The sequence below is a fragment of the Canis lupus genome, chromosome X (assembly GCF_011100685.1).
Source record: "Canis lupus familiaris isolate Mischka breed German Shepherd chromosome X, alternate assembly UU_Cfam_GSD_1.0, whole genome shotgun sequence".
Taxonomy (NCBI): Eukaryota; Metazoa; Chordata; class Mammalia; order Carnivora; family Canidae; genus Canis; species Canis lupus.
In genome coordinates, this window is record NC_049260.1 from 69,128,880 (window position 1) to 69,140,961 (window position 12,082).

General features: G+C 36.3%; 1 protein-coding gene and 1 pseudogene across 1 annotated transcript in view; both read left to right on the forward strand.

The window, feature by feature from the left end:
• Positions 1–12,082, forward strand: part of LOC608881 (protocadherin-11 X-linked) — a 389,893-nt gene that overhangs the window by 271,992 nt on the left and 105,819 nt on the right. The gene's annotated exons all lie outside the window — the stretch shown is intronic.
• On the forward strand, positions 2,031–3,093 carry LOC119878076 (annotated as a pseudogene).

Below are 12,082 nucleotides of genomic sequence, written 5' to 3' on the forward strand. Positions count from 1 at the left end.
GTCTTTTTACCTCTGACAACCTCTGCTGGCAAAGCTGTTGGCTACCAGTGATTCAGCTCTGGCTTGTTCACAAATTCAAAAGGAAACTAAAACAATATACAACACTAAATATGAAATATTTTGAGCCAAGGTTTGTGCTAAACTGGTACATAGCAGAAGTATGATTCTAATTCTGACCTATTTGACTTCACAAATCCAGGAACTCAATCGATATTTTGTATTACTTTTCAGTAACTTTCAAAAATATGAGTTTAGGGATTAAGACTATTCATCTATGAGGTGTTTTAATTCAGAGAAATCAAGTACACCAAATGATAATGGACAAATAAAGTATGAGACACTAATCATAGACAGCATTATTGACTTCTTGACAATACTCAAAATTTCCTGTAGAGTTGCTTTCCTAAAGTGAATCATTCATTCTGAAAAGATCTCTAAGCATCTGACATATGGGGATTAATGAATGCATAATTGCAGGTCAGTGCATGTGGGTATAGGTGGTAAAATCTCACAGATATAGCTCATAGAATTTTAAATATGGTAACATTTTGCCTAAACTTTTATGGAATGAAGATTAATATATACATTTAGATGATTTTTTAAGATTTTATTTATTTATTCATGAGAGAGAGAGAGAGAGAGAGGCAGAGACACAGGCAGAGGGAGAAGCAGGCTCCATGCAGGGAACCCAATGCGAGACTTGATCCTGGGTCCCCAGGATCAGGCCCTGGGCCAAAGGCAGCGTTAAACTGCTGAGCCACCCGGGCTGCCTTTTTTTTTTTAAAGATTTTATTCATTTAGATGATTAAAGCCATTGTGTACTTATGTATTAGTCTTTAGCTAAAATATATAGCCTAAATAATGACAGTTTCTTGTTTGTATATTTAAAATTTTAAATTGTGATAAAAGATATAATTCTTTTTGTTGTTTTATATATCTAACAAGTCATGCTTAACTTTGGGGAATATAATAGGAAATCTAAGGCAAATTAAAAAAAAATTCGAAATGGTCATTTAAAAAAATGTACCTCCTGCTTGAAGTTCATGTATTTACCTAAAAGTAAAAAATTTTGGAATATATATATATACTGATCTCAGGGATTCTAGACTTGCCCTCTTTAGTCATTTCTCAATAAACCCTCCAAAACCATCTTATAAAGACAAAGTCAAATTACATCACTCTTCTGCTCACAAACCACCAATTGTTTCCCATTCTTCTCCAAGAAAGTTAGAATATTTGATCAGGACCTACAAGGCCCTCTACAATTTGCCCCTCTCTCTTTCCATTTTTTTTAACCTGCTTTTCTACTACTTTCTACTGATCTCTTTCAGGTCCAGCTACACTAAGTCACTTACTATTCTTAAAACAAGCACACCACAGGACACCTGGGTGGCTCAGTGGTTGAGTGCCTGCCTTTGGCTAAGGAAGTGATCCTGGGGTCCTGGGATTGAGTCCCACATTGGGGTCCCTGCAAGGAGTCTGCTTCTCCCTCTGCCTATATCTTTGCCTCTCTTTCTGTGTCTCTCATGAATATATAAATAAAATCTTTAAAAAAATAAGCACACCACAATTTCAGGGTTTTTCTTCATTGTATTCACTCTCCCCAGAATGTTTTGCACCAGATAAATGCATAGCTATATCTGTGGTAGTTAAATTAATAGAACTCCAAAAATGTCTTTGTCCTAATCTCTGCAACCTGTAAATATGTTATTATTGTACATGGCCAAATGAACTTTGCAGATGTGAATAAGGCAATGAAGCTTAAAATGGGAAATTACCCTGGATTAACTGGACAAGCTCAATAACATTGCAGGAATTCTTAAAAGCAGAGAGCCTTTTCTTGCTGCCCTCAGGAGATGCAAAGGTGAAAGTTCAGAAATATTATTGGGTTTGAAGATGGGAAGAGAAGCCATGAGCGAAGGAATTCAGGAAGCCTCTAAGCAAAGGAAAAACAGAGAGAGAGAGAGAGAGAGAGAGAGAGAGAGAGAGATAAACCAAGAAACACTCTTTTTTTTTTTAATTATAGAGAACAAACTGATGATTATCAGAAGATGGTGTGTGGGGGGGATGTGTTAAATAGGTGATGGGGCCTTTCTGCCCCTGGACGCCACGAGTAAGCATCGTTAAAGTCTCCCGTCCCACTGCCATCATGTCTAACTAAGTCAGAGTCTCCCAAAGAGCCCGAGCAGCTGCGGAGGCTCTTCATAGGAGGTTTGAGCTTCGAAACAACCGATGAGAGTCTGAGGAGCCATTTTGAGCAATGGGGGACGCTTACGGGCTGTGTGGTGATGAGAGACCCCAACACCAAGCGCTCCAGAGGCTTTGGGTTCCACCGTGGAGGAGGTGGACGCGGCCACGAACGCTCGTTGCACAAGGTGGACGGAAGAGTCGTGGAACCAGAGGGCTGTCTCCCGAGAAGATTCTCAAAGACCCGGTGCCCACTTAACTGTGAAAAAGATTTTTGTTGGTGGCATTAAAGAAGACACTGAAGAACATCATCTAAGATTATTTTGAACAGTATGGGAAAATTGAAGTGATTGAGATCATGACTGACCGAGGCAAAAAGAGAGGTTTTGCTTTTGTGACCTTTGATGACCATGACTCTGTAGGCAAGATTGTCATTCAAAAACACCATACTGTGAATGGCCACAACTGTGAAGTGAGGAAAGCCCTATCGAAGCAAGAGATGGCTAGTGCTTCATCCAGCCAAAGAGGCCGAAGTGGTTCTGGAAACTTTGGTGGTGGTCGTGGAGGTGGTTTTGGTGGGAATGACAACTTTGGTCGTGAGGGAACTTCAGTGGTAGAGGTGGCTTCTGTGGCAGTCGAGGTGGTGGTGGATACCGTGGCAGTGGGGATGGTTATAACGGATTTGGTAATGACGGAAGCAACTTTGGAGGTGGCGGAAGCTATAACGATTTTGGCAATTACAACAATCAATCCTCAAATTTTGGATCCATGAAAGGAGGAAATTTTGGAGGCAGAAACTCTGGCCCCTATGGTGGTGGAGGCCAATACTTTGCCAAACCACGAAACCAAGGTGGCTATGGTGGTTCCAGCAGCAGCAGCAGCTATGGCAGTGGCAGAAGGTTTTAATTACTGCCAGGAAACAAAGCTTAGCAGGAGAGGAGAGCCAGAAAAGTGACAGGGAAGTTCCAGGTTACAACAGATTTGTGAACTCAGCCAAGCACAGTGGTGGCAGGGCCTAGCTGCTACAAAGACATGATTTAGACAATACTCATGTGTATGGGCAAAAACACGAGGACTGTATTTGTGACTAATTGTATAACAGGTTATTTTAGTTTCCGTTCTGTGGAAAGTGTAAAGCATTCCAACAAAAGGTTTTAAAGTAGATTTTTTTTTTGCACCCATGCTGTTGATTGCTAAATGTAATAGTCTGATCATGACGCTGAATAAATGTGTCTTTTTTTTAAATGTGCTGTGTAAAGTTAGTCTACTCTGAAGCCATCTTGGTAAACTACCCCAACAGTGTGAAGTTAGAATTCCTTCAGGGTGACGCCAGGTTCCATTCGAAATTTATTTGCAACCTGCTTGGGCACAGAAGCCATTGTCTCCACAAACCTTGGTGTGGTTGAACTAACAGTTAATGTGTTGCGACCTGGAGTTCACCGTTAAAAGGGTCACCCAAGCAGAGTTCTGGAGTTTATTTAGTTATTATGATTGTTGGCACATCCTATGCAATGTATCTAAATTGAATTATGGTATCAGATAAAATTATAGATGGGATTAAAGCTTGTGTATTGTCCATTATCATGTGTAATCAATAAACGATGTAATATTCTCTTGGAAAAAAAATAAATAGGTGATGGGGATTAAAGAGTGTATTTGTTATGATGAGCACTGGGTGTTATATGTAAGTGATAAATCACTAAATTCTACTCCTGAAACCAATATTACACTATAAGTAAATTAAATTTAAATTAAAATTTGGGGAAAAAAGGAAAGAAGAAAAGATTAAAATACAAAGCCCATTTAGTTTATCCATACTTATTTAAAAAGACGAAATTTTGAATAAAAAATAATAGTATATCACTGTATGTTAACAAACTGGAATTAAAATAAAAACTTTTAAAAAGTAAAAGATGGAAAAGGATTTTCCCACAGAGCTTCCAGAAAGGAACACAGCCCTACCGCTGATACCTTGATTTTAGCCCACTGATCATCCTGTTAAAATTATGACCTATAGAACTATAATGTAATACATTTGTGTTGTTTTAAGGCATTTTTTTGGTGGTCACTTTTTTACAGAAGCCATGGGAAATGGATATATTATCTTTAGCTCTTTCCAGTCTTTATTCAAAAATACCACACATTTTCACTAAGATCTATCCTATAGATCCTATTTTAAATTTTTATTTCCTGATGTTCCTTACATGGTTCTCCTCTCTAGTTTTTCTTTTTTAAGATTTTATTTATTTATTCATGAAAGATACAGAGAGATAGGAAAAGACATAGGCAGAGTGAGAAGCAGGCTCCCAGTGGGGGGACTGTATCCCAGGACACCAGGATCACACCTTGAGCTAAAGGCAGACACTCAACCACTGAGCCACCCAGACATCCCTCTAGTTTTTCCATAGAACATGCCACTATCTATTGTATATCTACATCTATTTTGATACTTATATTGATATGAAGTTATATGTCCATGTTCATTATTTGTCTTCCTCCACCAGAATATTATTTCTATCAGATCAGGAATACTTGCTCTATTTTTTTAAAGATTTTATTGATTTATTCATGAGAGACAGAGAGAGATAGAGAGAGAGGCAGAGACACAGGCGGAGGGAGAAGTAGGCTCCACGCAGGGAGCCCGAGGCGGGACTCGATCCCGGGACTCCAGGATCACTCCATGGGCCAAAGGCAGGCGCTAAACCTCTGAGCCACCCAGCATTTCCTGTTTTGTTTTGCTTTTAACTGATGTCTCCTCACTATATACAAAAGTTTCTAACACACAGATGTTGAATATTTATTGAATGTATATGAATTATTTTTAAAAGAATTTTAGTTGATTAATTGTATAAAGAAATCTGAAAATTGACTCAAAAATAGATTATATAGCAATCAAAAATAGATTATATAGCAATGACCTATCTTGCTTGACAAATATAATTTATGTCTATATAATGATTTTGTTAATCTTTAAAAACATTTGATAGTTTTTCCTAAATTCATAAAAAATTGTACTTCATACATTTCTTTAGATCTACATTTATAACCTAAATACAAATGAAGCAGAATAGCTTATAAGTATGTGCATAAAAATTGTAGACCTGTGAACATTTATTTTGTTGTTAGTTATTTTTATGCTAGTGTACTCCAAAAGATATACATTCTACTCATATTTTCATTATTCTCTTTTGTCATGAAATGTTTGTGTACTGATAGACAATAAAAATTGGTATATTTCACTGCTGGTAACGTTTAAACTTATATGCAATTCAAAGGGGAAAAAGAATTTGCAAATAGATTTCAAACTTCTGAATAGCCTCTGTTCAGTATGATGGTAACGTACTGTAATCACAGGCCCATTCTTTTTCATTCCTAAGAGACAATAATTCCTAGTCAGGTACATCTGTTTTAAGAACGAAAATTTTCTCTATTTTACAAGACTCGCTTTCTTTCAACCATCTTTTCAACTGAATTCTACTCCTGCAAAACTTTTTCATGTTAGCTCACAAATAATTTCAAATTTCCTTGTCTTCAGAAAAAGTTGCCCAAGAATAAAATTCAGATTACGTTCAACTCCAGGATGACCTAATTTAACTTAATGTGAATAATGATACTCAATTTCATTAAAAACAATTTCTTTCACTTTAATCTAAAATGTACATTTAATAGTAACTTCTATTTCTTTTGCTATCTTTAAAATTCTACTTGAGTAATTTCTAAGATCTATAACTGCTATACACAATTTCATCTTAGGTGTTATCAGTGTTATTTATAGTGTAATACAACTATATTTTTTATGTAGAAAGACTAGCTCCTGTTGTCTCTCTCTCTCTTTTTTTTTTTTTTTTTTTTTTTTTTTTTGCTCCTGTTGTCTCTTGATTAGACCATCAGGAAGTCCTTCTATATCAGTGCTTTTGGTAAATGATTCACATTTAAAAAAATTTTTCATTTTAATTTTCCAATATACTTAACATACAGCGTAATATTAGTTTCAAATGTACAATATAGTGATTCAACAATTCCATACATCACCCATTGCACATCATGACAAGCACCCTCCTTTTTTAAAAAAAATTTTAATTTTTATTTATTTATGATAGTCAGAGAGAGAGAGAGAGAGAGAGAGAGAGGCAGAGACACAGGCAGAGGGAGAAGCAGGCTCCATGCACCGGGAGCCCGATGTGGGATTCGATCCTGGGTCTCTAGGATCGCGCCCTGGGCCAAAGGCAGGTGCTAAACCGCTGCGCCACCCGGGCACCCTCCTTTATACCCATTGCTTATCTCACCCATCCCCTACCCACCTCCCCTCTGGTAACCATCACATTTTTCTCTATAGTTAAGAGTCTATTTCTTGATCTCTCTTTCTCTCTCTTTCCTTTGCTCATTTGTTTTGTTTTGTTAAATTCTGTATATGAATGAGATCATATGGTATTTTTCTTTCTCTGACTGACTTATTTTGCTTAGTATTATACATTCTAGCTCCACCTACATCATTGCAAATGGCAAGATTTCATTCCTGTTTATGGATGAATAATATTCCATTGTGTATGAATACCAAATCTTCTTTATCAATTCTTCAGTTGATGGATGCATGAGCTGTTTCCATTATATGGCTCTTGTAGATTATATATTATAATGCCCTGATAATAAACATCAGGGTGCATGTATCCCTTTAAATTGTTTTTTTTTTCTTTTTGTATTTTTGGTGTACATACCCAGTAGTGCAATTACTGGATCATAGTGTACTTCTATTTTTAACTTTCTGAGGAACCTCCATATAGTTTTATAGAGTGGCTGCACCAGTTTGTATTACCACCAACAGTGAAAGAGGGTTCCTTTTTCTACACATCTTCACCAACACTTGTTTCTTGTGTTTTTGATTTTAGCCATTCTGACAAATGTGAGGTGATATCTCATTGTAGTTTGATTTGCATTTACCTGATGAGGAGTGATGTTGACCATTTTTTCATATATTTTCTGGCCATCTAAATGTCTTTTTTGATAAAATATCTATTAGTGTCTTCTGTCCAGTTTTTAATTGGATTATTTGTTTTTTGGGGATGTTGAGTTGTATTTTTTTTTGTATACTTTGGACAGTAACCCTTTATTGAATGTGTCATTTGCAAGTATCACCCTCCATTCAGTGGGTTGTCTTTTAGTTTTGTTATTTCTTTTGATGTTCAGAAACTTTTTATTCTGATGTAGTCCCAATAGTTTATTTCTACTTTTGTTTCTCTTGCCTCAGTAGACTAATCTAGAAAATTGTTGCTACAACTGATGTCAGAGAAGTTACTTCCTGTACTCTCTTCTAGGATATTTATGGCTTCAGGTCTCACATTTAGGTTTTTAATCCAATTTTAATTTTTTTTGTATGGTGAAATAAAGTCCAGTTTCATTCTTTTTTAGATAGCTGTCTGGTTTTCCCAAAAATATTTGTTCAAGGAACTTTTTCCCATTGAATATTCTTTCCTGCTTTGTTAAAGATTAATTGACCATATAATTGTGCGTTTATTCCTGGGTTTCCTATTCTGTTCCATTGAGAAATGATTCAATTTTTATTCTCCAGAGGAAACCCTAGGAGATAATTTAGCAAGCAAAGCAAAGGTTGTAGCATTTTTTTCTGCTTTGTTGATGCACTAAGAATTTATTTACTTTATTCACAGACTGGCCTTGCTTTGCCAGCAAAGAAGCTACAATTTTTTAAAAGATTTTATTTATTTATTCATGAGAGACAGAGAGAGAGAGAGAAGCAGAGACTTATGCAGAAGGAAAAGCAGGCTACATGCAAGGGGCCTGATGTGGGACTCAATCCCAGGACTCCAGGATCACACGCTGGGCTGAAGGCAGGTGCTCAACTGCTGAGCCACCCAGGTATCCCAAGAAGCTACAATTTATATTGCTTTATAAAAAAAGATCCATTAGCAACATTAAAAAGGTTCATGTCTTAGGGGTGCCTGAGTGGCTCAATTGGTTAAACATCTGCCTTCAGCTCAGGTCATGATCCTGGGGTCCTGGAATTGAGCCCCACATTGGACTACTTGCTCAATGAGGAGTCTGCTTCTCCCTCTCCCTTTGCTCCTCCACTCCCGTACTTGTGCACACGCACACTCTCTCTCAAAATAAATAATAGATAAAATATTTTTAAAATATTCATGTCTCTAAAAACATGATATGTAATTACCTAATAATTATTTAGAGAATATGAATAATTTTAAAAATTAGCTCTAATATGCTTGGTTCTATGTTATGTGTATTCCACCAAGTTAACTATCCCAGGCTTGCAATTATTAAGTGATTCATTCTTCAAAGATTTTTCCCTATAGCTACAATATAATTTAGGCCAAAATCACCTTGTAATAATAAAATTAAAAATCAATGTACCCACTTCTTGATATTGTAAACAGCAAATGTGGCAAGAATATAATAGGATAATGAAAGTAAAAAACAAGCTTGTTTTGGGGGGCTGCCTTTTATAAATTAGGTAATTACATTTGTTTTGTTTTTTGTATTGCCATTTTGGTAATGTTTTCATAATTACTGAGGAAGAAAAAAAAAGTAGCTTAAGCAACATATCTTTCAACCCTAAGAGAATAAATGTAGCCAAACTATTAAAGAATGTGGCCAAGGGTATCTTAAAAGGGAATTTCTGTGATCTTTAGAATGGGGAAGTCGCCCTTGCCAGTTCCCCTAATTATCTACTTAAAGTGAATTCCAGCGATATAGCTATTATTCAAAGATGGTCTACATAAAAATGCCCACTCCAGATGATATAGGGACCATAATGGAGATTGCCACTGTGAGAGACAACAGAAAATGCTTCCCTTTGCATGAAAGAGTGAAAATGCAGTAAGTACTGAGTGCCAAAAGTAGGTGACTCAGGATGGAGCAGAGTTTGAAAAACTCATTTTGATTCTCAGTGAAGAATACTCTTTTTTTTTTACTGAATTAATCACCAAAAGCATCATTTGTTAGATTTTTCTAAAAACAGAAAATGTAAGCCATTAATTAGAATTCCTAGTGTTTCCTTCATTCTAAAAATGCAGTCTAATGTAATTACCAAAATTGAAAATCAGGAAGTACTGAAAAAAAGCTTATTGATGTCTTATCTTTTCCTTTGTCATTAACTCTTACAACTGAGGATGTAATTCTTTATCTAAGCTACCGAATTTGGGGAAAAAAATCTTATTTTTCTCATGTTTCTGTTACCGGTGTTACCTGTATTAATCTCATGAACTATAGATATCTTTTAATTTTATTTTGTAGCTTTTCAGTCTTCTGCTTGTTTTTTAGTACATTCTTTTTTTGAATATATTGATTTTGAAATGTCTATGAAGAGTCAGTTGGAGATCTTTAGGATGTAGTTGAAAAAAATAGCTGTAAATCTCAGATGAGACATTTGACTTGGCTAAATATTTGAAAATTATTGGATAGAGATGATAACTGAAGTTGTGCAGTGGAAAAGGATACCAGAGGCTCAGTATACATATTCATTCATTTATTTAGCAAATAAGTTTAAATTTTTTTAAAATTTTTATTTATTTATGATAGTCACAGAGAGAGAGAGAGAGGCAGAGACACAGGCAGAGGGAGAAGCAGGCTCCATGCACCAGAAGCCCGACGTGGGATTCCATCCCTGGTCTCCAGGATTGCGCCCTCGGCCAAAGGCAGGCGCTAAACCGCTGCACCACCCAGGGATCCCAGCAAATAAGTTTAAGTGCCTATTATATGCCACACAAAAAATGATGAGAAGGAAATAATTCATTTTATTAAAAACAAAAAAAATAATGACACTGTGAAACACAGGCAGGGGGATAAGCAGGTTCCATGCAGGGAGCCTGACATGGGACTCAATTCCAGATCTCCAGGATCAGGCCCTGGGCTGAAGGCAGCACTAAGCTGCTGAGCCACCTGGGCTGTCCTGCCAGATACTTTTAGATCCTAGATTTATACTTTTCAGGCTTTTATGAAAAAAACATTTCTGTTAAATTATATATATATATATTTATATTTATATATATTATATATTAATATATATATATATTTGTTTGCTGAACACTAACACCAGAATTTAATTATTTGGATATTTCTTTGTTTCTCCATAATAATTCATGATTTATATTATGAATTCAAGAAACTCCGTATTCTTCCTAGATCTAAAGTTGTCAATGACAATCTAGGGACTGACAGACATGAAAAAATCTTTTATCTAGTACACTCACAGATAAGAGGCAAAAGTGTGATCTTGAGAAAACAATAACATTTTATCCCACCTCCACTAGTTCTTCCTTTTTTCTTTTAGCATCTAGAATATGAGATCTACAGGTTCTTATATTTGTTTATTTCAAATTCTAGTCATAAAAAACTTCTTACAGGAAGTTTTTATTTCAGTCTGTAGAGTTGTTTTTGTTTGTTTGATTGTTGGTTGGTTGGTTGTTTTTTTAGAGAAGGGAAGTGCAGAGAGAGCATCCCAAGCAGGCTCCAAACCCAGCATGGAACCTGACACAGGGTTTGATCCACAACTCTGAGATCCTGACCTGAGCCAAAATCAAGAGTTGGACCCTTAATCGACTAAGCCACCCAGGCACTGCTACTTCATGCTCTATGGTCTTTAAAAGGAGTCTTTTAAAAAGCAAGAACATTTATGGTTTCATCAATTCTCACTAACCTGCAATCTTTCAACCTTATAGTCTGATTCCTATGAAAAGCTACCATCAGAAGGTAATAACTAAAGTATACACTTTCCCTGGAAGTTAATTGTCACATATTGCTCAGTAGTGGTGCTTCATGTCTGGAGCAGGGATAGCTATTTTCTCATTTAATTTCATTTGTATTATTTGATACTAACTGCCCTTGTTAGAAAAGAAATATATATATATATTTCTATATATTGATATCTATCTATCTATCTATCTATCATCTATCTATTTATCTACCTATCTATATATGCTTGGGTGGTGCAGTGATTTAGCACCTGCCTTCAGCCCAGGGCATGATCCTGGAGTCCTGGGATCAAGTCCCACATCGGGCTCCCTGCATGGAGCCTGCTTCTCCTTCTGCCTGTTTCTGCCTCTCTCTCTCTCTCTGTATCTCTCATGAATAAATAAATAAAATATTTTTAAAAAGAAAAAATATATTCAATTGATTAGTTTGGGAATGAAGGATGATAAACATACATTGTGTGTGTGTGTGTGTGTGTGTGTGTGTGTGTGTGTGTGTAAATTATCTTGACCTTTTGGGTTGTTCAGAAGGGATTGGGTATTTGTAATCACAAAAATAAAGTCAAATTTGGTATTTCATTATTTAAGCTTGTTGATCATCAAAGAAGAAATAATACTGTGAAAACAAATTATAATTAAAATTCTAGAGGGGGAGGAGCTAAGATGGCAAAGTAGTATGAGGATCCTAGGCTTGCCTCATCTCTTGAACACAGCTAAATAAATACCAAATAATTCTGAATACCCAAGAAATTGATCTGAGGACTGACAGAAAAAAACAAACAACTGCCCAACTAGAAGGAGAGAGAAGGCCACATTGTGGAAGATAAGAGGTACAGAGACATGATTTGGAAGAGAAATGGATCTTGTGTGCTATGGAAGAGCGAGAGCCCTGGTAATTGAGGGAAGCAAGAGAGAAAGATTTCCTTTTAACAGGAAATCACATGAGGAAAACAATTCCCTAAAGCCACTGACTGAGCTGATTTTCTGAGTTTTTACAGCCAGCAGGGCTCAAAGACTGTTTTAGAGTTCCATGGCATTGTTGGTATAGAACCATGAGGGCACTGCAGTGATCCTGCAGAGAAGGTGAGAAAGTAACCCTGGAGTAGAGAGTGCCATTGAGGATAGCCTGAGATTCATGGGAGAGATAGTTCCCCCTTCTTGGAGCACATTTGAGAGGT